Genomic DNA, 26704 nt, shown 5'->3' on the forward strand with positions numbered 1-26704 from the left:
CCTCTCACTGTTGTGGCCTCTCCCGTTGTGGAGCACAGGCTCCGGATGCGCAGGCTCAGCGGCCATGGCTCACGGGCCCAGCCGCTCCGCGGCATATGGGATCCTCCCGGACCGGGGCACGAACCCGTATTCCCTGCATCGGCAGGCGGACTCTCAACCACTGCGCCACCAGGGAGGCCCTTGTTTAGATCTTTGATTTATTTTATCAGCATTTTGTAATTTTCAGCATGCAAGTCCTGTACGTGTTTTGTTAGAATTATACCTAATCATTTAATTATTTTTTGAGCGATTGTAAATGGTATTGTATTTGAATTTTGGTGTCCATGTGTTCATTACTATTATATAGAAATTCAGTAGATTTCTATGTATTTATCTTGTATACTGAAACTTTGCTGAGCTCATTTATTTGTCCTAAGAGTTCTTTGGTAGATTCCTTGGGATTTCTATGTAGACAGTCGTGTCTACAAATAGGGACAGTTTTATTTCCCCGTTTCCTAACTGTATGCCTTTTATTTCCATTTTTGCCTTATTTCACTGGCTAGAATTTCCAGCACCATGATGAATAAGAGTGGTTAAGAGCAGATATCCTTGCCTTGTTCCTAATCTTAGGAGGAAAACATCTAGTTTCTCACCATTAAGTATGATATCAGCCATAGGGTTTTTGTAGATTTCTTTATCAAGTTGAGGAAGTCCCCCTATATTCTTATTTTTTCTGAGATTTTTTTTTCATGAATGGGTGTTGGATTTTGTCAAATTCTTTTTCTGCATCTATTGATATGACCATGTGATTTTTCTTCTTTAACTTGTTTGTACGGAAGATTACATTGCTTGATTTTCAAATACTGAGTCAGCATTGCATCCCTGGAATAAATTCTGCTTGTTCACACTGTATAATTCTTTCTGTATATTATTGAATTCTATAATTCTTTCTGTATATTATTGAATTCTATATTCTTTCTGTATATTATTGAATTCTATTTGCTAACATTTTTTAGAATTTTTACATCTATAGTAATAAGAATATTGGCCTATAGTTTTCTCTTTTTGTACTATATATAGTTTTTGTATTAGGGCAATATGATTTGGGCAATGCCCCTTTCTCTTTTTTCTGGAAGAGATTCTGTAGAATTGGTGTTAATTCTTCCTTAAGTGTTTGGTAGAATAGTCTAGTGAAACCATCTGGACCTGGAGATTTCTTTTTTTGTTAATTGAAGTCTTCTAATTGCCAATGAAATTTCCTTATAGTAATAGGGTTATTCAAATGATCTACTTCATATTGGAAGAATGGTGTTAATTTTTGTTTTTCGAGGAATTGGTTCATTTCACCTAAATTAACAAATTTGTGTGTAGAATGGTTCATAATATTTCCTTGTTATCCATTTGATGTCTGTAGGGTATGTAATATAATATGTGTCTTCTCTTTTTTTGTCAGTCTTACTAGAGGTTTGCCAATTATTTTGATCTTTCTAAAAAACCAGCTCTTTGTTTCATTGATTTTTTTCTATTGTTTTCCTGTTTTCATTTCATTGCTTTCTGCTCTTATCTTTATTATTTCTTTCCTTCTACTTGCTTTGGATTTATTTTGTCCTTCTTTTGCTAGGTCCTTGAGGTGGGAACTTGGGTTACTGATTTCAGACTTTTCATTTTCTATTATTATGTGCAATTAGTGCTACAAATTTCCCTCTCAGCACTGCTTTAGCTGTGTCCCACAGATTTTGATATGTTGTGTTTTCATTTTCATTCATTTCAACATATATATATGTATATATATATATTTACAACAATCCTTTATTTTTAAAAAAATATTTATTTATTTATTTGGCTGCGCTGGGTCTTAGTCATGGCATGCATGATCTTTGATCTTCACTGTGGCATGCAGGATCTTTATTTGCGGCATGTGGGATCTAGTTCCCTGACCAGAGATCGAACCCAGGCCCCCTGCACTGAGAGCATGGAGTCTTAACCACTGGACCACAAGGGAAGTCCCTCAACATCAATATATTTTTAAATTTCCCTTGAAACTTCCCCTCTGATCCATGAATTGTTTAGAAGTATGTTGCTTAGTTTCCAAGTGTTTGGAGATTTTCTTGTTATTGTTCTGTTACTTATTTCTGGTTTGATTCCACTGCAGTTGGATAACATACTCTGTGATTTCAGTTCTTTTAAATTTGTGAAGGTTTGTTTCATGGCCTGGGATAGAGCCTATCTTGATATATGTTCCATGGGTATATGAAGAAATTGTGCATCCTGCTGTTGGGTGGAATGTTCTATGGATGTTGATTAGATCCGATTGGTTGACGGTGTTGTTGAGTTCTTCTATATCCTTGCTGATTTTCTGTCTAGTTGTTCTATCAATCACTGAGAGAGGGGTGTTGAAATTTCCAACTATAATTGTAGATTTGTCTATTTCTGCTTTTAGTTTAATAAGTTTTTGCTTCACATGTTTTGCAGCTCTATTGTTTGGTGCATCCACATTTAGGAATGCTGTATCTTGATGGATTGGCCCTTTTATCATTATATAATATCCTCTGTTTCAGTTAAATCTTTTGGATCTATTTTATATTTCACTCTGTCTATATATGTATTATTATTATTTATTTATTTATTGGTATATATTTAATTTAATATATAATATGTAAATAATAAAATTGTCTATTATATGTAATGTGTATATTGCTAATGTATATTAGCATACATATTTTCTTTATATATATTCTGATATTAATATAGCCACTCTTTCTTTCTTTTGATTAATGTTTTTGTATGATACAACTTTTTCCATCCTTCTACTTTCAACCTAATTATTATAGCTAACATGAGTTTCTTGTAAATAGCATATAGTTGGGTCATGTTTCTTTTTTTTTTTTTTTTTTTTTTTGCTGTACGCGGGCCTCTCACTGCTGTGGCCTCTCCCGTTGCGGAGCACAGGCTCCGGACACACAGGCCCCGCGGCCATGGCTCGCGGGCCCAGCCGCTCCGCGGCATGTGGGATCCTCCGGGATCAGGGCACGAACCCGTGTCCCCTGCATCGGCAGGCGGACTCTCAACCACTGCGCCACCAGGGAGGCCCTGGGTCATGTTTCTTAACTCACTCTGCCAGTTTCCCTGTTTTTTTAAATTGAGATATAATTGACATACAGCACTGTATAAATTTAAGGTGTACAGTATAATGATTTGACTTACATACATCATGAAATGATTACCAAAATAAGTTTAGTGAACATCCATTGTTTCATATAGATACAAAATAAAAGAGAAAAAAAATTTTTTCCTTGTGATGAGAACTCTTGGAATTTACTCTCTTAACAACTTACATATATAACACACAGCAGTGCTAATTATATTTATCATGTTATATGTTGCATCCCTAGTACTTATTTATCATGTAACTGGAAGTTTGTACCCCTTGACCACCTTCATCCAGTTCTCCTTCCCTCAACCTCCTGCCTCTGGTAACCACAAATTTGATCTCTTTTTCTATGAGTTTGTTGTTTGTTTGTTTTTAAAGTATAGTTAACTTGCAACACAATGTTATTTCCTGGTGTGCAACATAGTGACTTGATATTTCTGTAGATTACAAAATAATCACCGTGATAAGTTTAGTTACAATCTGTCACCATACAAAGGTCTCTGTTTTTTAATTGGTTTTTTTTTTTTTTTTTTTTCTTTTTGCGGTATGCGGGCCTCTCACTGTTGTGGCCTCTCCCGTTGCGGAGCACAGGCTCCGGACGCGCAGGCCCAGCGGCCATGGCTCACGGGCCCAGCCGCTCCGCGGCATATGGGATCCTTCCAGACCGGGGCACGAACCCGTATCCCCTGCATCAGCAGGCGGACTCTCAACCACTGCGCCACCAGGGAGGCCCCTAATTGGTATATTTATACCATTTAACTTTAATGTAATTATTGCTATTTTGGAATTAATTCTGCAATTTTAGTTTTTGTTTTCTTTCTCTCTTTTTTATTTCTTCTGATTTCTTATTTCCTGCCTTCTTGTGGGTTACTTGAACATTTTTAGAATTCCATCTTAATTTATGTATGGCTATTTTGAGTGTATCTCTTTGTGTAGCTTTTTTAGTCATTGTTCTAGGTATTATATTATATACATATAACTTATTACAGACTGTTGGTGTCTTCATTTTACCAATTCAAGTGAAGTATACAGACTTTATCTCCCTTTATGTCCTTTTACACTTCCCCATTTACACTATATTTGTCTTAGGTATTTACATATATTTAAAACTACATCACACAGGGTAATAATTTTGCTTCCACCATCCAACATAATTCAGAAGGCTCCAAAGGAGAAGTAAATTCTATTTATCCATAGTTTTCCTTACCATATTCTTTCTGATGTTCCAAGATTTCTTTAAAAAAAATCATTTCCTATTCATTTAGAGAACTTCCTTAAGCCATTCTTTAGCGAAGGGCAGCTGGGGACAAATTCTCTTAGTGTCTGTCCTTCATCTGAGAATGCCTTGATTTCCCCTTCATTTCTGGAGGATATTTTTGTTGGATATAGGATTCAGGTTGACAGTTGTTGTTTTTTTTTTTTTTCTTTCAGCCTATGAAATATATCATGCAACTTCCTTTGGCCTGCATGGCTTCAGATGAGAAATCTACTGTCATTCAAATTGTGTTTCCTTATAGGTAAGGTGTTGTTTCGCTTGCTGCTTTTAAGAACTTTGTGTTTGTTGTTAGTTTTCAGAAGTTTGACTATGATGTGTTCTGGTGTGAAATTCTTTAGAGTTTATTCTGTTTGGAGTTCACTTCTTGAATCTGTAGGTTTATATCTTTTGCCAAATTTGAGAAGTTTTCAGCCATTATTTCTTCAAGTACTTCAAGGACAAGCCTTGTCCTCTTTTTCCTCTCCTGGGATTCTCATGACATGAATGTTATAGCTTTTGTTATAGTCCTAGGAAGCTCTGTTAATTTTTCTTTCCATTTATGTTCAATTTGGGTAATTTTCATTGTTCTATCTTTGAGTTCACTGATATTTTTTCCTCTGTCTCCTTCATTCTGCTGTATAGCGCATTCATCGAATTTTTAATCTTAATTATTGTATTTTTCAGTTCCAAATATTCCATTTGGTTCTTTTTTTTAAAATTTATTTTGGCTGAGTTGGGTCTTCGTTGCTGTGTGCGGGCTTTCTCTAGTTGTGGTGAGCAGGAGCTACTCTTTGTTGCAGTGCGCGGGCTTCTCATTGCGGTGGCTTCTCTTGTGGCAGAGCACGGGCTCTAGGCACATGGGCTTCAGTAGCTGTGGCACATGGGCTCAGTGGTTGTGGCACATGGGCCCTAGAGCACAGACTCAGTAGTTGCGGTGCACGGGCTTAGTTGCTCCGCAGCATGTGGGATCTTCCCGGACCAGGGCTCAAACCCGTGTCCCCTGCATTGGCAGGCAGATTCTCAACCACTGCGCCACCAGGTAAGCCGTTCCATTTGGTTCTTTTTTATTCTTCTATTTCTTTGCTAAGGTTTTCTTTTTTTTTCATTTGTTTCAAGTCTGTTTATATTTGCTTGTAGAATCATTTTTATAATAGCTGCTTTAAACTTTTTGTTACATAAATCTAATATCTCTGTCATCTTGTTATTGGCATCTATTGATTCTGTTTTTAATTCAGCTTGATAGCTTTCTGGTTCTTGGTATGTGGAGAGATTATTTATTTATTTATTTATTTATTGAAACCTAGACATTGTTGGTATTATGTTATGAGATACTGTATCTTATTTAAACTTCCTCTTTTAGGTGGCTTTCTCTGACACCACTCTGGCAAGGGAAGAGGGGCACTGCTTTGTTACTGCCAGGTGGGTTGTAGGAGTCCAGGCTCCCCACTTGGCCTCTGTTGACAATCATGGGAGGGGAGTTTGCTCCTTGCTAGTGCTAGGTGGGTGTGGGAATTCTGGCTCCCCACTAGGTCTCTACTCATACCACATTAGCTGCTCACCACATGGTCTCCAATGACACTGTGGTAGGGGTAATGAGTGGCTTCATTACCGCTGGGCAGTGGTGAAAGTCCTGTCCCTCTGCCAAGCCTCTTGACACTACCCCAGCAAGGAGGAGGAGACATGCTTTGTTATTACCAGGCTCCCCCTATGGTCTCTACTTATACCTTTTGGGGGCTTTCTCTCATTATCACCTACCAGAAATGAAAGTCCTGCCATACTACTCAGCCTTCTCTGGTACCACCCTGGAGAGAGTATTGTGAAACTTTGTTACAGCCTGGCAAGAGGATAGAAGTCTAGGCTTGCCATTTTCCCTTTGCCAATGGGGGTGGTGATAGGGCCAGTTTTTTCTATGATGTTTGGCTGCTGCAGAGTAGTTACTGTTTAAAAGTTTTTCTGTCTTACTAGCCTGCTCCTTTCCTGGTCCTTTAGATAGAGAGAGCAATCTTTTCTTAGGGCTTTTTTGTGTTTGCACCCATTGTAGTTTTGGGGATGCTCATTTATTCAGATTTAAGCATTTTTTTCTTTTACTGTTACTCTTGAATTTTTAACATGCATCTTGACTAAACAAAATATCTTTACTAGTAAAATGAACATTTCTACCCTCTTCCAAATTGAAACAAGAACTTTAGAACGCTTTAACTCCTCTGAAACCCCATACCCCTGCAGTTGTACTTGTCCAGTATTATACCTCCACCTTATCCAAATTATATATTGTTATTATTGTTTCATACAGCCATTGCTTGTTTGGCTTTGACCACATATTTTCTAATTTCCTAACAAGTAATTTCTTCTTTAATATCAGCCCTTTCTTTTGGGTTCAGTTTTCTTCTTAAGTTTATTCATTAGAAATTTCCTTTAGTGAAGGTCTTTTGGTAAAACTTGTAATTTTCATTTGTCTGAAAATGTTTTTATTTTGCTCTTTTAAAAAATATTTATTTGTTTATTTGGTTGCACTGGGTGGTAGTTGCGGCAGGCAGGCTCCCCAGTTGCGACATGTGAACTCCCAGTTGCAGCATGCATGCGGGATCCAGCTCCCCCACCAGGGAATGAACCTGGGCCCCCTGCATCAGGAGCATGGATCCCTAACCACTGCGCCACCAGGGAAGTCCCTGCTCTTATTTTTGATAGATAGTTTTGCTGGTTACACAATTCCAAGTTGACAATGATTTTCTCTCAGCACTCTGAAGATATTATTTATTTTCTTCTGGCTTTTACTGTTGCTTTTGAGATGCCTGCTGTCAGTTTGTTATTCTTTTATAATAATCTATCTTTTCTCTCTGGCCGCTTTAAGATTTTTTTTGTTTTTGATACTTGACAGCAATATGTTTACATTTATGTGAGATAATAGAAAATATATATTGGTCTCTGTTCCGGTTCCTGTCACAGATCTCCTAAAACCCTTGCAATTTTCTAAGTGATAAAAACACTAGGAGCACCTCTTCCTCTGTCTATCTTCGACCCCATCCCTGACACAGGGCTTATAAAACCCTTGTAAATTCCTAAGTGATAAGAGCAATGAAGAACGTCTTTTGTTCTACTGAGGTGATTCTGGGTGGGCTTTTGGATGGCTCCTGGATGGGGGCTGGTCACCAGAAAGACCAAGCCATGATTAAAATCTTGGGATTTTCAGCTCCCCCCACATTCTCCAGAGAGGGGAGAGGGCCTGGAAATGGAGTTAATCATGGATCATGCCCATAATATTTATGGAAGCCTTCATAAAATCCCAATAGTAGGGGGTTCGGGGAACTTCCAGGTTGGTGAACACATCCATACCGGGAGGATGACACATTCCAATTCCACAGGGACAGAAACTCCTGCACTTGGGACCCTCCCAAACCTTGCCCTATGTATCTCTTTATCTGGCTGTTCATCTGTAGCCTTTATATTCTTTAATAAACTGGTAAATGTAAGTCAGTGTTTCCCTAAGTTCTGTGAATTGTTATAGCAAATTAATCAAGCCTGAGGAGGGGGGTCATGGGAACCTCTGATTTTAGCTAAATTGGACGGAAGTTGTGGGTAACATGGAGACTTACTACTTATAATTGGCATCTGAAGTGTGGTGAGAGCAGTCTTGTGGGACTGAGCCCTTAACCTATGGGACCTGACACTATCTCCAGGTAGATAGTGTTAGATTCAAATTAAATTATAGGACACCCAGCTGGTTTTACAGACAATTGCTTAGTGTGGGGAAAAACCTCCACATATTTGGTAACTGGAGGTGTCAGAAGTGAAGTGTTCTTTGTGAGTAAGGTGTCTGTGTAAAGGAAAGGAGAAGCAGGAGGGAAGAACTGTGTTTTTTCCCACATGGGAGGTAGACTGAACTGAGGTTTTTATCCCTACATAGGAAGGAAAAATCTTGAATTTTTCCTTTACAATTTGGAATTTCTTTATTTTATTTTATTTATTTATTTTGGCTGCATTGGGTCTTCGTTGCTGCGTGTGGGCTTCCTCTAGTTGTGGTGAGTGGGGGCTACTCTTTGTTGCAGCGCGCGGGCTTCTCATTGCAGTGGCTTCTCTTGTTGCGGACCATGGGCTCTAGGTGCGCAGGCTTCAGTGGTTGTGGCTCACAGGCTTAGTTGCTCCGTGGCATGTGGGATCTACCCGGACCAGGGCTCGAACCCGTGTCCCCTGCATTGGCAGGCGGATTCTTGTTTGTTTGTTTTTTTTTTTTTGTGGTATGCGGGCCTCTCACTGTTGTGGCCTCTCCCGTTGTGGAGCACAGGCTCCGGACGCGCAGGCTCAGCGGCCATGGCTCACGGGCCTAGCCGCTCCGCGGCATGTGGGATCTTCCCGGACCAGGGCACGAACCCATGTCCCCTGCATCGGCAGGCAGACTCTCAACCACTGCGCCACCAGGGAAGCCCGGCAGGCGGATTCTTAACCACTGTGCTACCAAGGAAGCCCTGGAATTTCTTTTTTTAAAAATTCTGTTTATGGTTTATGGTTTCAGAATTTGAGGATTATTAACTTTCATAAATTATGAAAATTTGTCTGCTAATATCTCTTTGAATGTTGGTTACCTACGAGTGCAAACACACCCAGGGCTGTTGAAGCATTAACATCTGATTACTGTTCTGCTATCAACTTCTTTGTTTTTGACCTCTGGAGATTTACTCTTTTCTCTTGCAGGATGTTTTGTTACGCATCAAAAAGATTAAAGATAAACCTACAGAATTTCTAGTTATTTTGTAGCAGGAGATTTTTAAAAGAGAGCTAGTTCTCCATATTCCTGGAAATGGAAGTTCACAAAGATCTTTCTATCCCTTTATTTGTCTCTAAAACTATATGTCTGACTTTATTGTAGGTAACATTTAAGAGTTAAACTTAAGGTAACGTTGAGAGTTACAGTTGAAGGCTACTGAGAATATTGAGCTGGAGGCCACTGGCATGCATGGTCCCGTGGAGCTGAGCTGTAGGGTTGAGGGCTTGAGAGAGGTGGTAAGGAGTAAGGTGAGCAGAGTTTGCCTTCTCTTAAGTTTTTTGATTTCCGTTGTTTTTTTTCTGACCTTTGTTAGCTGCATAAGTATTGGGCACATTTTTAAAAGGTCTTTTAGCCTCAATTTCATCATCTTCCATTGAGAATAATAGGTCCAATTTTATAGGCCTGTTGTAGAATTGAGTGAGATGCCACGTGTAAAATGTTTGGTTCAGTGCGTGGCACAAAAAAGGTGTTCAACTCCCTTTCTCTTCAGTAGCATCACTTTGTTTTTCCCATCTCCATTTGCCAACCAGCACTTAGGCAAAATGGGACTAGGACTGGGTGGAAGAGGAGATACTAGGTAGTGTTTGTCAAAGTAGCAGTGGAGGAAGGATAACCAGAAGAGGAAAGCCCTAGTGATATGGGAAAGAAAATGGAAATGTTGACTTCCACCCCGATGGGGCAGCCATTCTTACATAATTTGGGGACAGAATCAAAGAGCACCTCCCTCTGCATCACCTGCAGTAGATTTTTCATTCTTCTGTTTATAAACAATACTTCAATCTCATGCAATTGTAGCTTATCCATGATTCTTAGAAAACAGGCGTCAAAGGGAAAAAAGGAGAGGATGGGAAAGAAGAGAGTATAGACTTAAATCACAACTAAGAGAAAATAGGATATAATTCCTATTACTTAGAATAAATGGATTGTAGATTTTGATGACATAAAAGTGCTGTCTGGAATTTCATTAATTGGAAAAATATGTTTTCAAAGGTATAACTTGTCATCTGCAAATGACTGGCTTTTAGTTTAGATCAAAAGGCAGTAACCTAAGTAACAGGCAAAATAAATGAAAACAAAATATACATCTATTTAACATGGTATGTGCTGTAGTTTTAAGGTATAATACTAAGGATTCAAAGCAGAGTTTCAATCTCAATTCTTAATTTATGAGTTTTTGGGTGAGATTTTATGGTAATTTATATAGGCTTGCTTCATGGTTTAATTTTAACCATATATTACTGATCCTAATTCAAATATCAGAGTCTTAGATTAAGAACCCAAAGAGGATTTAAATTATGTGCTTCTGCTGTTTTTCACTTGCCTGATTTACCAATTGCAGTAAAGCATGGATTTTAGCCTTGCTATTCTCTGGAAGACCATGACTAATGCTAGAAGTAATAGTAATTGTTACCACCCCTAAATCAAGAGAAACAGCATAAAGGCAGTAACTGTTTGGGGATGTGGACAGGAAATTTATTTCTTTTGGAGTGAGTGTGAAAAATAGGTAATTTGCATATAGTTTAGGGGAAAAGATATAGGAATGGTTTTGTGATAATCAGTCAATTGTTATTCAAGGGAGACTTTGAGAAAAGAGAGATTATTTTGGAAACTGACAGGGTGAGGTGGGGAGCTGTGTGTAAATTCAGAGGAGGTCAGGATGCAGCTCATTTGGCTAGTTTATATCTTTTTAGTACATCACTCAAAAAAGTCAGGATCATTGTTTTAGAATCTATATTTACTATTATGACTTCTTAACTGTAAAACAATAATCTGAAATATCAGTATTAGGAGTATTAACATATTTAGTTAGAGTAGTGATCTATTGAGTATAGTATAGAATGAGGATTGTTATTCTTAGCTGTGTGAGAACTTTTAATAATTTATTATGCAAAAGAGAGTTGAATCTTAAGAGCACTGGACTAATGTGCTGCTAGTAAGTATACCTCCAGGCCTTTCCTGCCATACCCCTCAGTCAAGCCTCAGGAAAAAAAATCTTTCCCATTTCTCTTCCTAGCCCTTCTCTTAGCAATGCACTCTGTCACTTATCCTAAAGGCATCAAAGCTGCAGTATTAGGGGGGAAGGGTGGAATTCCTTTGCAATCTAATTAAAAGCCATTTATGGATACATAGACTATTGACAGAGTCCAGCCTAAGTGGGTAGGTGTCTCTCATTCATCGGTGATTGATTTAGAGAAACTCTGAAGTCAAGAAATTCATTTAGTAAGATACAAACATCAACCTCAGTTTTTAAAAAAACCAAGTTGCTTCTATTATATCTACTCCCCCCATCTATCGTCAACAGAAATGCCAAATTCCTTTCCCAGTAGTGGTTGAGTTCAGGCTCTGAAATTAGTCTGACTTCATATCACGTTCTACCATTGTTGGTTATACCATCTTTGTCAAATTACTTAGCTCCTCTGTGCCTCAGTTTCTTCTATAAAATGTGAATAACAATGCTTTGTACCTTAGGGTTGTCGTCAGCCTTAAATGTGATAATAAATGTCAAACACTTATCACAGTATCTGGTATATAGTGAATATCTGTAAAAGTTAGCTATTATTGCTCTATCCTGGAATGATAAATGACAGCAAAGAGTTAATATCTATGATCTGCATTTTGTCGATCTCAACAAATACTATTTTGATAAAATAACATAGGAGAGCAGTACCACCACTTTAACGATTAGGTTGGGAATAGTATAGTCATAATTTAAGTTACCTATCATTTTGTGGACATTAACCAGCTGCCAGTCAACTGCATATATCTAAACAGACCTACTTTGTGCATTGTTCTTCTCCTATCGAAACAATTCCTTTAACGAGCCATATAGACTTTATCTGATGAAGAGAGGTCTGAAAAGGGGATGGTACATCTAAAACAGGAAAACACTAGTAATGGTTCACAACTGAGCTTTCATAGTGGAACAATATGTGAGGCAATATTAGCTAAGTAATCCTATTACCAGAATCTCTGACATTCTACTATGTTTTTGCTTTTAATCATTCTATTCTGTGACATTTCGAGTTAAACATGTTATCTATTATTTTAGTGTTAATCACAGTTTCCTCTAAAATATAATTGAAAATTCTGTAGCATTTGTAAGTTATAATTGTTTTTTTATTTTTATTTTTTATTTATTTATTTATTTATTTATTTATTTATTTTTTTGCGGTATGCGGGCCTCTCACTGTTGTGGCCTCCCCCGTTGCGGAGCACAGGCTCCGGACGCACAGGCTCCGGACGCGCAGGCTCAGCGGCCATGGCTCACGGGCCCAGCCGCTCCGCGGCATATGGGATCCTCCCAGACCGGGGCACGAACCCGTGTCCCCTGCATCGGCAGGCGGACTCTCAACCACTTGCGCCACCAGGGAGGCCCTATAATTGTTTTTTTAAATAACCAGAGAACAAAATTTTTTTCAGGGCACTGTGGCTCCCAATTTGCTAGGGCAAGTCAATGAAAAAATGAATTCTTTGTTTATTGCTTTACAGTAAACTTTTCAGAAACTTAGCAATTGTGTTCAGTTAGGGTTACCTATGTAAACATTCAATGCCACTGTGTGATTATAGGGGAAACCAGAAAATATGTTCTTCTTCCAACACTTAGACTATATAGCTTGTGTGTTGTAGCTAGAAAAGTAAGGGGTTGTTACAGAGAGTGCTTCTTGGGAAATTCCCTGTGGTGTGCGTTTAGCTTCCTTCTCCCCAGGGCTAGAGACGTCTGTCCTTTTGCCAGCTGCTCTGTTCAGTTGTCTGGGCTATTTTGGGCAGCAGTGGGTTGATTCCATTGGGGAAACGGCTGCATATCTCTGCTTTTTAAAATGTTCTGTTCAATTGCATTATGAAAACATTGGGGGCTAGAAATCCTAGTCTTTCTGAAACAGTTTTTGTTTGAATTCTGGGGAATTGGCCAGGTTGTAAACTTTAGAAACCTGCAGAACGTAGTCAAGAAACCAATTATTTATTAATTTTAAATACCTTCTGTGCAAGTGGTTTCAGAGCAGCTTAGCAAACAAGGGAATGCTATGGACAATTTGCAGAAAACATTGGGATCTTCAGTTATCCTTATGGGCAAGGGGAAATTAGGGGGTGTGAGTGGAATGATAGTACAATCAATTGGATTGGTAGCTCATTACCCAAAGAGATCGATTAATGTGATCCTGGAGGGATCCCTAGTCTCATCAGCAGGGTTCTACTTAAGCCCTATCATGTGTTAAACATTTTCATCGACAACCTGGATGGAAACAGAAAGCATGCTTGCCAGATTTAAGTACGTCATAAAGATGAATGCAGTGGATCCAGAATCATGATACAAAAAGAGCTTGGCCGACTGGGTTAAGATGATGAAATTTGACAGGAATACATTGACAGGTCTATACTTAGGAATGGTGACGTACTATTAATTGACAGAATAGTTGTTCATATTTATATGTTATTGGTTTCTTTACTACCTATATAACTTTGGGTAAGTTACTTAACCCTGTTTTAGTCTCAGTTTCCTCATCTGTAAATATATGCTCATGGTAAAAAAACAAACAAACAAAAAATCCAGTAGCGCAAAGAGAAATACAATGAAAAGGAAGTCCTCCAGACCTCCAGACCTCCAGTTCCCCAGTCCCTTTCTCCAGATATTAAAAAAAATTCTTCCAGAAATAGCATGTGTATGTGTGTATAAAACTTCCTTTTTTTAAAAATGCATAATATGTACAGTATTTTCTCCCATGATTTTCACACTTAATTTATCTTGTAGGTAGCTCCATGTCAGCACATATATAACTACATAATTTTCTCCCTGTGATTTGCTTTATTTATCTAGCATACAGATTAAAAGCATAGACTCTGAAGCCACACTACCTGGGTTCAATTCCCAGCTCTAATACTTACTGGCTGTGTGACCTTGGGCAAGTTACATAACCTCTCTGTGCCTGCAGGAGACACAGTGCCTAGGACCTATTATACTTTTAAGAGTTTATGAAAATGTTTTAAGTTTACTTTCATTTAAAATCAGAAGAAAATAAATATAAAACTAATGAATATATAATAATGAATCCAGGCTGGATTTTATTTGTCTTTATATACCAAAGCAGTTGTAAAATATAATTGGCAACATTTTCTTATGGTGGAAGTGTCCCACAACAACCAAAGTGCTCAGGGCCCACGGAAGTCATAATGTGACCCTGTGTGCCTGGGTTTCATCATTTCTTGAAATACAGATAAAAATAGTGCCTATTGGGCCTCCCTGGTGGCGCAAGTGGTTGAGAGTCCGCCTGCCGATGCAGGGGATGCGGGTTCGTGACCCGGTCTGGGAGGATCCCATATGCCGCGGAGCGGCTGGGCCCGTGAGCCATGGCCGCTGAGCCTGCGCGTCCGGAGCCTGCGCGTCCGGAGCCTGTGCTCCGCAACGGGAGAGGCCACAACAGTGAGAGGCCCGCATACCGCAAAAAAAAAAAAAAAAAAAAAAAAAAAAAATAGTGCCTATTGCATAGGGTTGTTAATGAAAAACACCTAAGTTAATATTTGGAAAGCTGATAGTGTTTAGCACATACTGATTTCTACATGTTCACTAAAAAATAGGTAAATTATGGACATGGTAAAAAAACTCAAGGGATATTTTTAAAAGTATGATGGGGGCTTCCCTGGTGGCGCAGTGGTTGAGAGTCCGCCTGCCAATTCAGGGGACACGGGTTCGTGCCCCGGTCCGGGAAGATCCCACATGCCGCGGAGCAGCTGGGCCCGTGAGCCATGGCCGCTGGGCCTGCGTGTCCGGAGCCTGTGCTCTGCAACGGGAGAGGCCACAACAGTGAGAGGCCCGCGTACCACAAAAAAAAATAAAATAAATAAATAAATAAATAAAAGTATGATGAAAAGTAAATCTCTTTCTAATCACTGATCCCCAGTCCCTCAGTTTGCTTCCTCAGAAATAGCCACTTTTACCATTTTTCATGTATCCTATAGAGATTACTTGTATAATCATATAGATATTTTATTTATTTAAACTGTCCCCTATTTGATGGACATTTGGTTGTTTCCAACCGTTGCTATTGCGATCAGTGCTGCAATAAGTACCCCTGTACCTATGTCATTTTGCAAATGTGGGAGTATAACAGGATAAATTCTCTGAAATAAAATTGCTGTGAATTACTTTAAATTTTGATAGATATTGCTAAATTGATCTCTATGCTGATTGTACCAATTTACACTCCCATCAGAAATGTAGAGTGCATATTTTCCTGTACCTGAATCAAAAATAATGTTATCAAACTCTTGGGTCTTTGATAATTTAATAGGAGAAAATGTTATCTCATTGTAAGTGTGCATCTCTTTAATTATGAGTGAACCTCGGTAATTCTGACATTCTAAAAACTATTTCTTTTTTGTTGTTGTTGTTAACTCTTAGTCCATATCCTTTGCCTATTTTTCTATTGGTTTTTTTCCTTTCTGAGTTGTAGGAGCTCTTTATCAAGGAAACTAGGGCTGGGTCTGTGATATGAATTGCCAATAATTGTCCAGCTTGTCTTTTGACTTTGGTTGTAGTGTTTCTTCCATGCAGACCTTTTAAATTTTTATGTATTCAAGTTTGTCCATATCTTCTTTATGGCTTCTGGATTTTATGCCTTGTTTGGAAAGGCTTTTCTCTGCTTTGAGATTATTTTTTTTTTTAACTCCCACGTTATTTATTTATTTATTTATTTATTTGGTTGCCCTGGGTCTTAGTTGTGGCACGCAGGATCTTCGTTGTTGCGTGCGAGATCTATGTTGCGGCATGCAGAATCTTTTTTTTTTTTTAAGTTACTGCACACAGGACCTTTCAGTTGCAGCATGCAGGCTCTTAGTTGTGGCATGCAGAATCTAGTTCCCTGACCAGGGATGGAACCCAGGCCCCCTGCATTGGGAGCATGGAGTCTTAACCACTGGACCACCAGGGAAGTCTCACTCCTACGTTATTTTTTTATAACTTAAAAAAATGTTTAAATCTTTGATCCATTTAGAATTATTTTGAGGTAAGAAGTGTTTTTCCCTGTAGAAAATTTTAATTTTTAAATACAGTAAAATATATCAAAAATTTCTTATGGCTTTTGTTATTTTGTGTCTTGTTTAAATGGACCTTTCTTAACCCAAGGTCATAAATGTATCCAACTAATTTGTTTTCTAATATGTTTTTGTTTCTTAAAAACTAATTCTATCTGCAATTTAATTTGGTACAAGGAATGTGGTAGGGATCTAGAGTATGTCTAGCCAGTTGTTGCTACACCATTTGTTAAATACAGCCATTTCCTCTACTGATTTGAAATGTGTGTTTTATTCCTAAAGTCCTGTATATATTTGGCTCTACTTCTGGACTATATTCTGTTTTACTGCTATGTCTGTCTGTTTATGCATCAGTATCAAACTGTTTTAAATACCATAATGTTAAGCAAATATTTATCCCTAGTTTATTAAGAGTATTTTAAATCAGCAATGGATGTTGAATTTTGTCAAATACATTTTCAGCATCTATGAAAATGATCATATTATTTTTCTCCCTTGATCTGTTAATATAGTGAATTATATTGATGGAATTCCTAACATTAAAAAAAATTTCCTCCTAGAAATAAACCCACTTGGTCACTGGTGTGTTATTCTTTCAATGGGCTAATTTTATTTGTTTCTATTTTGTATAGTATTTTTGCATTGATATTCATAAGTGAGATTGAGCTCAAGCTTTCTTTGAAATTCAAAGAAGATAATTTGGATTCTTTTCTGTGCTATTAAACAGGTGAAATAACATTGGAGTTATTCAGTACTTGAAGATTTGGTAGAATTTATCTGAAATTTCTGGGCTTCATAAAACGTGGGGGTAGTGTTTAACAACATTTTCATTTTCTTTCATAGTTATTGGTTTGTTTTCATTCTCTTCGAAGAGTTAATTTTGGTGATTCAGATTTTCCTAGGAAATAGGCCATTGACCCAAGTTTTCAAATTTATCTGTATAGAGCTGAGTAAACCACTGTACAATAATTCTTTTTACTTCAACTGTCTATGGTTACTTCTGTATTTTCAATTTTGTGATTTTCCTCTTTATTTGTATAAAATGAGTTTTTAAAAATGGCTTTCATGACATAATTCATATTACAATTCATCCATTTAAAGTGTACACTTAAGTAGGTTTAGTATGTTCACAGAGATCTACACCCAGCACCACAATCCATTTTAGGACATATTCTACACTCTCAGAAGAAACCCTGTGGCCATTAGTGGTTATTTCTAATTTCACTCCAAGACCCTCAGGCCTAGGCAACCACTAAGCTCTTTCTGTCTCTATAGGTTTTCCTAATCTGGACATTTTGTATAAATGGAATCATATAGTATGTGGTCTCTCGTGACTGACTTCTTTCACTTAGCATGTTTTCAAGGGTCATCCTTGTTGTTATAAAGTAAATTTTAAAATGTAGATCTGTAGTGGTTTTTACAGTTTCTTTGTTTACCATCTGTATTAATCAGCTGGGGCTGCCATAATAAAATACAACAGATGGGGTGATATTTTATTTTATTTTATTTTTTATTTTTTTTATTTTTATTTTTTTTGTGGTATGCAGGCCTCTCACTGTTGTGGCCTCTCCCGTTGCGGAGCACAGGCTCCGGATGTGCAGGCTCAGCGGCCATGGCTCACGGGCCCAGCCGCTCCGCGGCATGTGGGATCTTCCCAGACCCGGGCATGAGCCCGTGTCCCCTGCATCGGCAGGCAGACTCTCAACCACTGCGCCACCAGGGAAGCCCTGGGTGATATTTTAAACAACAGAAATTTATTTTCTCACAAATCTGGAAGATCAAGTGTCATCAGGATTGGTTTCTTCTGAGCATCTCTTCTTGGCTTGTACATAGCACCTTCTTGCTGCATCTTAATACGGTCATTGTTCTGTGTCTATGTCCTAATCTCTTCTTATAAAGACACCAGTTATAAAGATTATGGCCCACCCTAATGACCTCATTTTAACTTAATTAGCTCTTTAAAGGACCTATCTCAAAATACAGTCACATTCTGAATTATTGGGGATTAGGGCTTCAAAATGTGAATTTTGTCGGTATACAGTTTAGTCCATAATACCATCTTAAAGAAAAAAGTCAAGCCTGTATAGCCTAGTCTGTTTCTACATCTATTTTTAATCAATTTGACCTAAGTCAGTCAAAATGCTCAGTTTGTGTGTGTGTGTATTTGTGTGTACAAAATCTGTCTCTTAAAAAATAATTTTAGGGCTTCCCTGGTGGCGCAGTGGTTGAGAGTCCACCTGCCGATGCAGGGGATGCGGGTTCGTGCCCCAGTCTGGGAAGATCCCACATGCCGTGGAGCGGCTAGGCCCGTGAGCCATGGCGGCTGAGCCTGCACGTCCGGAGCCTGTGCTCCACAACAGGAGAGGCCACAACAGTGAGAGGCCCACGTACCAAAAAAAAAAAAAAGAAAAAAAATTTAAAATCATTTTTTCTGATTATAAAATTAATGCATGTACATTATACAAGATTCAAATGCTACAGTAATGCATAAACCGAAAAGTGAAAGTCTTCTTTAGCCTCCACTATCAATAGTTTACAGCTTATTCCTCTAGTTTTTTTTCCTGACACACTGATACCAACTATGATAATGGATCATATTTAACATGGCATTTTTTACAATTTTTATTGGAGTATAGTTGCTTTACAATGTTGTGTTAGTTTCAGGTGTACAGCAAAGTGAATCAGTTATACATATACGTATATACACTGTTCTTTAGATTCTTTTCCCATGTGGGTCATCACAGTGTATTGAGCAGTTTCCTGTGCTATACAGTAGGTCCTTATTTGTTACCTATTTTATATATAGCAGGGTGCAACATAGCATTTTACAGCATACTTTTTTCACTTAGTATAGCATGTACATCTTCCCATGGTGGTACTAATGAATCTGTCATTAAAATATATATATATGTATGTTGCATTTTGTTGTGTGCATATACATGATTTATTTAAATACCTCCCTATTGATGAACATTTGGATTGGTACCAACTTTTGGCTATTGCAAAAAACCATGAACAATACTGCAATGAATATCCTTGTGCATTAATCTTTGTACTCTTATGGGATTCTGCAGAATAATTTTCTAGAAGCTGAAAAACTATATTTAAAGATTATGAATGTTTTTTCATAGCACTTTTTGACTTAGAGGCATTTACTATAGGAGGTGAAGGATGTTGTTAGAGACTACTTTTCCTCCCGGTGAATCAAAGAGGTGTTTAGAGGTCCATGGTGGACCCTCTTCTGTCCTGTCTTTTTGAGGGGCCCATTTTGGGTAATTTCCATATCCATTTTTGGGAAATTCTGATATAAAATTATGTTTTAAACTTTGGCCATTAGGCTTAAACATTTTTTAGTGAGAAGTGTACTACCCATGTTGGAAGAACCTATGTATTTAACATTGCATTGTTTGATGTAAATTCTTTTTTTTTCCTTTTGGTCTTCCCTTCTAACAACTAGCATATGACTCATTTCCATCTCAGCCATAGGATTCTGAATTATGATTATGGTAATTCTCCTTTTCCATTAAAGATAATGAACCCACTCCTGGGTACATTTTATAAAACATGTTCACAATGATGTTGCCCCATAATGCTGAAGGAGTATAATTATTCTCTATCTCTGTTATGTATGATATATTTCTGTTCAAAATATGTTCACATAGCACAAAGTTTACATCTCAGAACTATGATTTCTGTTTAAAATTAGCCTTCACACACAATATGCATGTAATCATATATTCATTCATGATCTATGCTAAGATTTTTATATTTGCAAACATACAGTATTTATATTAAATATAAACATAGTTGCAACCCAATGTACAATAAATGATACCTGCCACTGGCATAAGACACAGGCAAGAGGACTGTTCCAGTCTCTCATTACATTTTCTTTTCCTGTTACCATGCCAGCAATCTAACAGTTTTGTTGTCACTGTAAACTGCCTAGATTAGCCTTCTACTTCAAATCAACCAAGCCAGCATTATCCAATTACAGCCTAAGAATGGCCTAATCTTCCAGACCAGCTGCCGCAGGATGGCAAAGGCATATCTTTAATCAAAATTATAACATCTTATTCTTTCGTTTTTACCCATTGCAGTGATGGAAATGCTGAGCAAGAATACAAAAAAATATGTACATTTTGCATTGATTTGTTCATCGATTCTCCCAGCCTTTGGCATAGTGTAGCATAACAGTAAATTTAGAGGCGTCTTGCTTGAAAACAGCATTTTCTGCTATATTCTTTTTCTTTTAACTGTTGTTGCATTGAGTTTTCCTAGTGAAGGCTAAAATTGTGTTCAGATTCCCTTGATTACTTTTTTATTGTCCCTACTTTTAAAAAATATTTTTACTGCTTACAGTAGTAATACTTGCTCATTGTAAAACAAAACAAAATAAACAATTGCAATATATAACAGATAGTGGAAGTAGGTTTCAATCCTCTCCTCTAGAGACACTCTGAAGAGTTAGGTGTATATTTTCTGCATGTTTCTTCCAACATATATGTTATTTTAATTATTCATATAAATATATACATATACATGGGTTTTTTTTTTTTTTTTTTTTTTTGCTGTACGCGGGCCTCTCACTGCTGTGGCCTCTCCCGTTGCGGAGCACAGGCTCCGGACACACAGGCTCCGCGGCCATGGCTCGCGGGCCCAGCCGCTCCGCGGCATGTGGGATCTTCCGGGATCGGGGCACGAACCCGTGTCCCCTGCATCGGCAGGCGGACTCTCAACCACTGCGCCACCAGGGAAGCCCTACATGGGTTTTTTAATGATTTTAAAAAATTGAAGTACAGTTGATTTACAATGTTGTGTTAGCTTTAGGTGTACAGCAAAGTGATCCAGATATGTGTGTGTGTGTGTGTGTGTGTGTGTGTATACACACACACACATATATATATATATAGTGGGTTGGCCAAAAGGTTTGTTCAGTTTTTTCTGTAGGATGGCTCTAGTAGCTCTTATCTTTAACTTCATTTGAAACAACTTTGTTAGATTGTATTGTGACAGCTGTCATATCAGCATGCATTTAAAAAAAACATCAAATTTGGTGAATTTTTATACAGCCATCTTAATATTGAAGATGGAAGAAAAAAGCAACATTTTTGGCATATTATGCTTTATTATTTCAAGAAAGGTAAAAACACAACTGAAACACACACACAAAAAAAGATTTGTGCAGTGTATGGAGAAGGTGCTGCGACTGATCAAACGTGTCAAGTGGTTTGCGAAGTTTCACGCTGGAGATTGCTCGCTGGACGATGTTCCATGGTCAAGTAGACCAGTTGAAGTTGATAGCGATCAAATAGAGACATTTATTGAGAACAATCAACGTTATACCACGCGGGAGATAGCCAACATACTCAAAATATCCAAATCAAGCGTTGAAAATCATTTACACCAGCTTGGTTATGTTAACCGCTTTGATGTTTGGGTTCCACATAAATTAAGTGAAAAAAAAACTTCTTGACCGTATTTCTGCATGTGATTCTCTACTGAAACGTAATGAAAACGTTCTGCTTTTAAAACAAATTGTGACAGGTGATGAAAAGTGGACACTGTACAATAATGTGGAACAGAAGAGATCGTTGGGCAAGTGAAATGAACCACCACCAATCACACCAAAGGCCGGTCTTCATCCAAAGAAGGTAATGTGTATATGGTGGGATTGGAAGGGAGTCCTCTATTATGAGATCCTTCTGGAAAACCAAACGATTAATTCCAACAAGTACTGCTTCCAATTAGACCAAATGAAAGCAGCACTCAACGAAACTGTCCAGAATTAGTCAACAGAAAATGCATAGTCTTCTATCAGGACAACGCACGACTGCATGTTTCTTTGATGACCAGGCAAAAACTGTTACGGTTTGGCTGGGAAGTTCTGATTCATCCGCCATATTCACCAGACGTTGCACCTTCGGATTTCCATTTATTTAGGTCTTTACAAAATTGTCTTAATGGAAAAACTTTAAATTCCCTGGAATACTGTAAAAGGCGCCTGGAACAGTTCCTTGCTCAAAAAGATAAAAAGTTTGGGGAAGATGGAATTATGAAATTGCCTGAAAAATGGCAGAAGTTAGTGGAACAAAAGAGTGAATACATTGTTTAATAAAGTTCTTGGTGAAAATGAAAAATGTTTCTTTTATTTTTACTTAAAAACCTAAGACACTTTTTGGCCAACCCAATATATATACATATATATATATATATACACATATATATTTATATATATATATGTGTATATATATATATTCTTTTTCAGATCCTTTTTCATTACAGGTTACTACAAGGTACTGAATATAGTTCCCTGTGCTATACAGTAAGGTCCTTGTTGTTTATCTATTTTATATATAGTTGTGTGTATATGTTAATCCCAAACTCCTAATTTATCTCTCCCCTCCCCTTTGGTGACCATAAGTTCGTTTCCTATATACATGATTTTTTTATGCCTTGCTCTTCTTTCTTGTTAAACCTATTTTATTTTGCCTGGGTATTACCTTTAATTTTCAAAAATAAAATCTTCTGGGAGATATTTTCCATTCAAAATAGAATCCCAAGTGGTTTTACTTTTCTTTTTTAACATCTTTATTGGAGTATAATTTCTCAACAATGATGTGTTAGTTTCTGTTGTATCACAAAGTGAATCAGCTATACATATACATATCCCCATATCCCCTCCCTCTTGCGTCTCCCTCCCACCCTCCCTATCCCACCCCTCTAGGTGGTCACAGAACACCGAGCTGATCTCCCTGTGCTATGCGGCTGCTTCCCACTAGCTATCTATTTTACATTTGGTAGTGTATATATGTCCATGCCACTCTCTCACTTCGTCCCAGCTTACCCTTCCCCCTCCACGTGTCCTCAAGTCCATTCTCTATGTCTGCATCTTGATTCCTGTCCTTCCCCTAGGTTCTTCAGAACCTTTTTTTTTTTTTAGATTCCATATATATGTGTTAGCATACAGTATTTGTTTTTTCTCTTTTGGACTTACTTCACTGTGTATGACAGACTCTGAGTCCATCCACCTCACTACAAATAACTCAATTTCATTTCTTTTTATGGCTGAGTAATATTCTATTGTATGTATGTGCCACATCTTCTTTATCCATTCATCAGTCGATGGACACTTAGGTTGCTTCCATGTCCTGGCTATTGTAAATAGTGCTGCAGTGAACATTATGGTACATGACGCTTTTTGAATTACGGCTTTCTCCGGTATATGCCCAGTAGTGGGATTGCTGGGTCGTATGGTAGTTCTATTTTTAGTTTTTTAAGGAACCTCCATACTTTTCTCCATAGTGGCTGTATCAATTTACATTCCCACCAACAGTGCAAGAGGGTTCCCTTTTCTCCACACCCTCTCCAGCATTTATTGTTTGTAGATTTTTTGATGATGGCCATTCTGACTGGTGTGAGGTGATACCTCATTGTAGTTTTGATTTGCATTTCTCTAATGATTAGTGATGTTGAGCAGCTTTTCATGTGTTTGTTGGCAATCTGTATATCTTCTTCAGAGAAATGTCTCTTTAGGTCTTCTGCCCATTTTTGGATTGGGTTGTTTGTTTCTTTAATATTGAGCTGCATGAGCTGTTTGTATATTTTGGAGATTAATCCTTTGTCCGTTGATTCGTTTGCAAATATTTTCTCCCATTCTGAGAGTTGTCTTTTCATCTTGTTTATGGTTTCCTTTGCTGTGCAAGAGCTTTTAAGTTTCATTAGGTCCCATTTGTTTATTTTTGTTTTTACTTCCATTTCTCTAGGAGGTGGGTCAAAAAGGATCTTGCTGTGATTTGTGTCATAGAGTGTTCTGCTTATGTTTTCCTCTAAGAGTTTGATAGTGTCTGGCCTTACATTTAGGTCTTTAATCCATTTTGAGTTTATTTTTGTGTATGGTGTTAGGGAGTGTTCTAATTTCATTATTTTACATGTAGGTGTCCAGTTTTCCCAGTACCACTTATTGAGGAAGCTGTCTTTTCTCCATTGTATATTCTTGCCTCCTTTATCAAAGATAAGGTGACCATATATGCGAGGGTTTATCTCTAGGCTGTGTATCCTGTTCCATTGATCTATATTTCTGTTTTTGTTCCAGTACCATACTGTCTTGGTTACTGTAACTTTGCAGTGTAGTCTGAAGTCAGGGATCCTGATTCCTCCAGCTCTGTTTTCTCTCTCAATATTGCTTTGGCTATTCAGGGTCTTTTGTGTTTTTTGTTCTAGTTTTGTAAAAAATGCCATTGGTAATGTGATAGGGATTGCATTGAATCTCTACATTGCTTTGAGTAGTATAGTCATTTTCACAATGTTGATTCTTCCAATCCAAGAACATGGTATATCTCTCCATCTGTTTGTATTATCTTTAGTTTCTTTAATCAGTGTCTTATAGTTTTCTGCATACAGGTCTTTTGTCTCCCTAGGTAGGTTTCTTCTTAGGTATATTATTCTATTTATTGTGGTAGTAAATGGGAGTGTTTCCTTAATTTCTCTTTCAGATTTTTCATCCTTAGTGTATAGGAATACAAGAGATTTCTGTGCATTAGTTTTGTATCCTGCAACTTTACCAAATTCATTGATTAGCTCTAATAGTTTTCTGGTGGCATCTTTAGGATTCTCTATGTATAGTGTCATGTCATCTGTAAACAGTGACAGTTTTACTTCTTCTTTTCCAATTTGTATTCCTTTTATTTCTTTTTCTTCTCTGATTGCCATGGCTAGGACTTCCAAAACTGTTGAATAATAGTGATGAGAGTGGACATCCTTGTCTTGTTCCTGATCTTAGAGGACATGCTTTCAGTTTTTCACCATTGAGAATGATGTTTGCTGTGGGTTTGTTGTATATGGCCTTCATTATGTTGAGGTAGGTTCCCTCTATGCCCACTTTCTGGAGAATTTTTATCATAAATGGGTGTTGAATTTTGTCAAAAGCTTTTTCTGCATCTATTTAGATGATCATATGGTTTTTCTTCTTCAATTTGTTAATATGGTGTATCACATTGATTGATTTGAGTATATTGAAGAATCCTTGCATCCCTGGGATAAATCCCACTTGATCATGGTGTATGATCCTTTTAATGTGCTGTTGGATTCTGTTTGCTAATATTTTGTCGAGGATTTTTGCATCTATGTTCATCAGTGATATTGGCCTGTAGTTTTCTTTTTTGTGACATCTTTGTCTGGTTTTGGTATCAGGGTGATGCTGGCCTCGTAGAATGAGTCTGGGATTGTTCCTTCCTCTGCAATTGTTTGGAAGAGTTTGAGAAGGATGGGTGTTAGCTCTTCTCTGTATGTTTGATAGAATTCACCTGTGAAGCCATCTGGTCCTGGACTTTTGTTTGTTGGAAGATTTTTAATCCCAGTTTCAATTTCATTACTTGTGATTGGTCTGTTCATGTTTTCTATTTCTTCCTGGTTCAGTCTGGGAAGGTTATACCTTTCTAAGAATTTGTCCATTTCTTCCAGGTTGTCCATTTTATTGGCATAGAGTTGCTTGTAGTAGTCTCTTAGGATGCTTTGTATTTCTGCGGTGTCTGTTGTAACTTCTCCTTTTTCATTTCTAATTTTATTGATTTGAGTCCTCTCCCTCTTTTTCTTGATGAGTCTGGTTAATGGTTTATCAATTTTGTTTATCTTCTCAAAGAACCAGCTTTTAGTTTTATTGATCTTTGCTGTTGTTTTCTTTGTTTCTATTTCATTTATTTCTGCTATGATATTTATGATTTCTTTCCTTCTACTAACTTTGGGTTTTGTTTGTTCTTCTTTCTCTAGTTCGTTTAGGTGTAAGGTTAGATTGTTTATTTGAGATTTTTCTTGTTTCTTGTGGTAGGCTTGTATTGCTATAAACTTCCGTCTTAGAACTGCTTTTGCTGCATCCCATAGGTTTTGGTTTGTCGTGTTTTCTTTGTAATTTGTCTCTAGGTATTTTTTGATTTCCTCTTTGATTTCTTCAGTGATCCCTTGGTTATTTAGTAACGTATTTTTTAGCCTCCATGTGTTTGTGTTTTTACGTTTTTTACCCTGTAATTGATTTCTAATCTCATAGCGTTGTTATCAGAAAAGATACTTGTTATGATTTCAGTTTTATTAAATTTACCAGGGCTTAACTTGTGACCCAAGATGTGATCTATCCTGGAGAATGTTCCATGTGCCCTTGAGAAGAAAATGTAGTCTGCTGTTTTTAGATGGAATGTCCTATAAATATCAAATCTATCTGGTCTATTGTATCATTTAAAGCTTCTGTTTCCTTATTTATTTTCATTTTGGATGATCTGTCCATTGTTGTAAGTGTGGTGTTACAGTCCCACACTATTACTGTGTTACTGTTGATTTCCTCTTTTAGAGCTGTTAGCAGTTGCCTTATGTATTGAGGTGCTCCTATGTTGGGTGAATATATGTTTATAATTGTTATATCTTCTTTTTGGATTGATCCCTTGACCATTATGTAGTGTCCTTCCTTGTCTCTTGTAACATTCTTTATTTTAAAGTCTATTTTATCTGATATGAGGATAGCTACTCCAGCTTTCTTTTGATT

At 37.5% G+C, this 26704-nt stretch overlaps 1 long non-coding RNA gene across 2 annotated transcripts in view; it reads left to right on the forward strand.

Annotated features, from left to right (window-relative positions):
- Positions 1 to 26704, forward strand: part of LOC132482699 (uncharacterized) — a 78147-nt gene that overhangs the window by 37291 nt on the left and 14152 nt on the right. Inside the window, exon 3 of one of the 2 annotated variants that reach the window (XR_009530939.1) lies at positions 4562 to 4647. The exons of the other annotated variant lie outside the window; for it this stretch is intronic. This is a non-coding gene — a long non-coding RNA (uncharacterized LOC132482699). The remainder of the gene's footprint in view (positions 1 to 4561; positions 4648 to 26704) is intronic. 2 annotated transcript variants of the gene reach the window in all.

The sequence above is a fragment of the Mesoplodon densirostris genome, chromosome X (assembly GCF_025265405.1).
Source record: "Mesoplodon densirostris isolate mMesDen1 chromosome X, mMesDen1 primary haplotype, whole genome shotgun sequence".
NCBI classification, from domain to species: Eukaryota; Metazoa; Chordata; class Mammalia; order Artiodactyla; family Ziphiidae; genus Mesoplodon; species Mesoplodon densirostris.